General features: G+C 42.1%; 1 pseudogene; it reads right to left on the reverse strand.

The window, feature by feature from the left end:
• Nucleotides 1-3,702, reverse strand: part of LOC109871560 (ephrin type-B receptor 1-B-like) — a 263,743-nt pseudogene extending 260,041 nt beyond the window's left edge.
• Between the last annotated feature and the right edge of the window lie 908 nt (nt 3,703-4,610).

The raw sequence follows: 4,610 nt of genomic DNA on the forward strand, positions 1-4,610 counted from the left end.
TACTGATGTAGTACTGATGCAGCCTGACATCAACATCATGCATAGCTCTCTGTAACGGCTGTCAGGCTGTGAGGAGACCAGTGTTCTATCTACTCTGCCAGTGTGTTTGACACAATTCCTTGCTAGAACTGTACATGCAACAGGTTCAACACTTAACATTTAAGACCTTTCAATGTCTGTTTATATGGCTCAAGACCGAGGAAGATAATTGCTGAATAAGTCAATTTCTCTGTCATATTCTGTCAATTGTATGTTCACAGTCAGCAAGGAAGTAAAACTGTCCCGTTACCAGGTCGGAATTGTTTTATTGGCCTTCATCTGTGATGAGTTTTTTTCAATTAAATATATAAACCCTGGATTGCTGATGCTATGTATTGGCCAATGAGAGGCTTTGAAGCCACTGGTTGGCCATATTGGTACTCCCCAGTAGGAACAGTCCTCCATAGGAATGAATGGATTTTCTACAGTATTTCAATGACATGTTTCAAGGACAAAAGTACATGTATTTAAGTATTTCTTAGTTGTAGTGAGGACAGTAACATGAGTCACGTCTAGAAATTATACGTCATACAAATAGTTTTGTATAATTTAAAAGTATGGAGTAAGGTGTCTAGAATATAATACATGTGGCAAAAATGAGTGTAGACATTAATAAATGCATATCAATAGCTTCCAATATTATTTTTTTTACAATGGTGGGGAGGCATGGTGGATTGAGGCACGGTGGCTTCAACACAGCGCCCCCTGTCAGTCATCTAGTGTATGTATATTAATAAATCATTGGATTTGTATTGTAGTACCGTCTCATTTTAAATTAACAGCATGGTTTTTGGACACCTGTCATCGGGTTCTTTTGGAAATGAAACAATGAAATGAAACAATGAATAATGTTTGTCGACATTTAAGGCTGCGCTTGAAGACCGCAAAACAGTACAGAATGAGACTACTGCAAACTCTTCCTTTTGAATCCTTTCTGCTCCTTGTGTGTTGTGTTCATGTTGAGTCCCCTCACACACAAACGCATGTGCACATGCACAAACACACACACACACATACACGCCTACCTTTAGCAAGCCACTCGCTCATTCAGGAGGACTTCCCATCCATTGTCAGTGTCTCAGCTTGAAGACGGGGTGTGTGTGTGTGTGTGTGTCAGCCTGGCCACTGTTCCACTGTTGTGTTCTATGTGGCGTGAAACTCCTTGGGATGTGTGTGTAAAACCAAAACCCCTCAAAGTGTTCATGTTAGACAGTCGGGGGGAAATCTATACAGTTACATATCGGGACATTTGATGTTTTCTCTTGGCTCTGCAGTCATTACGTCTTTAAGTCATTATGAATGAGGATGGGGAGATAATAACACTGTAATGGTGATCACAGTGGCTAATGTAGTTCTATGTCTGTCTGTCTGTCTGTCTGTCTGTCTGTCTGTCTGGACATACATTAGGCCAACTGTACCTGTACGTGTGGAGGATGACATTGATTGGCTCATTGAGCTTTGGAGAAAAATATACTGTGTGTACAGAATGTTCTTTTTCTTTCATTACCATTGTCCATACCAGACAGATGGGAGTTGCTAGGGACCTCAACATACGATATTATTGCGATACTTCGGTGCCGATATGATATGTATTGTTCGCCATATGTCTGCTGCAGAGGGACAAGACAGAGCCATGACAAAACAAGTTTTAAATCAGTCATGGAAATAAGTGCTGAAAACGAATTGGCTCCCAACTTAAAAAGAAGATGGAGGACACGCTATGAAGGAAAAATACTGGAGTTTTGATGCAGGTACAGACAACTAGTGAGAAAATAATATCCCAATATGTAACTGTAGCCATTTTTTCTTCCATCACTCATACCAGAGAGGGTCCAACAGACAGACTACAGAGAAGGTAGCTAGTGACAGTACAGACACATCTTTCTACCTGGTGCTGTCTGTCTGTCTGTAGTCCTGTTATTACAGTTTTTCTCAATTGCTAAAACACTAAAACCCATTGGCTGAACAAAGTTCTCAGTTGCCTGGATTCATTTAGCTAATTATGCAGTCTGTTGTCAATACCTTAAACCATTTCACATGGTAAAACACAATTTGCAGATCTCACTTAGACTTTTCAGCAAAACTCTAAACACATTCTCATTCTCAAAACACATTCTGCACTCTAATGCACATGTCATCCATACTGGTAAACACATTCTGCACTCTAATGCACATGTCATCCATACTGGTAAACACATTCTGCACTCTAATGCACATGTCATCCATACTGGTAAACACATTCTGCACTCTAATGCACATGTCATCCATACTGGTAAACACATTCTGCAGTCTAATGCACATGTCATCCATACTGGTAAACACATTCTGTACTCTAATGCACATGTCATCCATACTGGTAAACACATTCTGCACTCTAATGCACATGTCATCCATACTGGTAAACACATTCTGCAGTCTAATGCACATGTCATCCATACTGGTAAACACATTCTGCACTCTAATGCACATGTCATCCATACTGGTAAACACATTCTGCACTCTAATGCACATGTCATCCATACTGGTAAACACATTCTGCACTCTAATGCACATGTCATCCATACTGGTAAACACATTCTGCACTCTAATGCACATGTCATCCATACTGGTAAACACATTCTGCACTCTAATGCACATGTCATCCATACTGGTAAACACATTCTGCACTCTAATGCACATGTCATCCATACTGGTAAACACATTCTGCACTCTAATGCACATGTCATCCATACTGGTAAACACATTCTGCACTCTAATGCACATGTCATCCATACTGGTAAACACAAGTGGCAACAATCAAATACAAATAGAGAACACTTGTCATTGATTGAACACAACCACTCAACATGGATTTAACCTGTTTCAAATGATGCGACACAACCAATATAAGCCAGTTCAGAGAGCAAACAGGTTGTTGAAGGTGAGAAGGAGAAAGTCTGAGAATGGATACTGTAGTACAGTGCATTGTAGGCTGTATACTGTACAACGGACAAATTGTATGGCCCTGAACATTGTGCTTTCCATTTATTAACAGTACTGACTGCGCAATAGATTTTTACTGATTGCAGGTTCATATCAACAAAGAACAAGAATTACAGTATCACAGAGACAAAGGACAAGTTTGTGAGATGCAGGGTACAGTACTGTAAAAATAGGGGTACAAGGAGGAGGAAGAACAAAAAACTAAATTGCAAAGAGCAAAGCAGAGTAGTAATTTCTGATACATTTTGAGCTACTATGATAGAACATGTTTTCGTTCATCAAAAGACAAAGACGGAAAAATATGAATATTTTTTTAAATTAAAAATGTACTTCTCCCTGAGAATTGTATGTTTTGAACAATGTGTTTTCTATTTTTCGGTGTATTGTTTACTGACTGCTTGAGAGTGTAAATCATTTTGATCACTTTGTTTATGATTTGAGAGCAGTGTTTGATTTTGAACACAGGTAAAACTGAATGTTTCATTTTGCAAGAGGAGTCAGAGGTTATGTAAATAGTGCTTGAAGATGAGGTTTTGTGTTTAATGTTTTCAGGAAATGGAGCAAGGTTTCAGAAATTGTGTTTTAGCAATTGAGAAAAACTGTATTACTCACCCCAGATGCAGGGTAGGCCGTCCAGCCTAGCTCAGCAGTAGCCACCCGAGTGTCCATCAATGTTTCTACGAGAGAGAGAGAGAGAGAGAGGGGTGAGCGGAGGTAGGGAGAGAGAGAGAGGGAAAGAGGGAGAGAGGGGTGCGCAGAGGTAGGGAGAGAGGGAGAGAGAGAGAGAGAAAGAGAGAGAGAGAGAGAGAGAGAGAGAGAGAGAGAGAGAGAGAGAAAGAGGGAGAGGCTATAGTCAGTTATACAAACATCACAGTGCAGGGCAGAGTAAGTTCTCATACATTCCCAGTCCTGTTCCATGGTTGAAGTTGAGCCATGAAGGAGCACTTTAATGAGTTTTACTGCGGAAAACCACCTGAGTTCGATCCAGAAAAGAACACTTGCTGACAGAAATGAAATGACCCTGCTAGATTTATCTTCCATTTCCACGAGAACAAAGAGTTGCATTTCTCCATTTGAGTGGAATGTTGAGGGCCAGTGTCCAGCCCATACCTCCGGCCCATAGCTCTGGCACATAGTTCTGGGCCCATAGCTCCGGCCCATAGCTCTGGCCTATATCTTCGGCCCATAGCTCCAGTCCATAGCTCCGGAACCATAGCTCTGGCCTATATCTCCGGCCCATAGCTCCGGCCCATAGCTCCGGAACCATAGCTCTGGCCTATATCTCCGGCCCATAGCTCTGGAACCATAGCTCTGGAACCATAGCTCTGGCCTATATCTCCGGCCCATAGCTCCGGCCCATAGCTCCGGAACCATAGCTCTGGCCTATATCTCCGGCCATAGCTCCGGAACCATAGCTCCGGAACCATAGCTCTGGCCTAGATCTCCGGACCATTGCTCCGGAACCATAGCTCTGGCCTATATCTCCGGCCCATAGCTCCGGCCCATAGCTCCGGAACCATAGCTCCGGCCTATATCTCCGGCCCATAGCTCCGACCCTGCTCTCGTACTAGTGCTGAGCATTATCTCAC

The sequence above is a fragment of the Oncorhynchus kisutch genome, linkage group LG27 (genome assembly GCF_002021735.2).
Source record: "Oncorhynchus kisutch isolate 150728-3 linkage group LG27, Okis_V2, whole genome shotgun sequence".
NCBI lineage: Eukaryota > Metazoa > Chordata > Actinopteri > Salmoniformes > Salmonidae > Oncorhynchus > Oncorhynchus kisutch.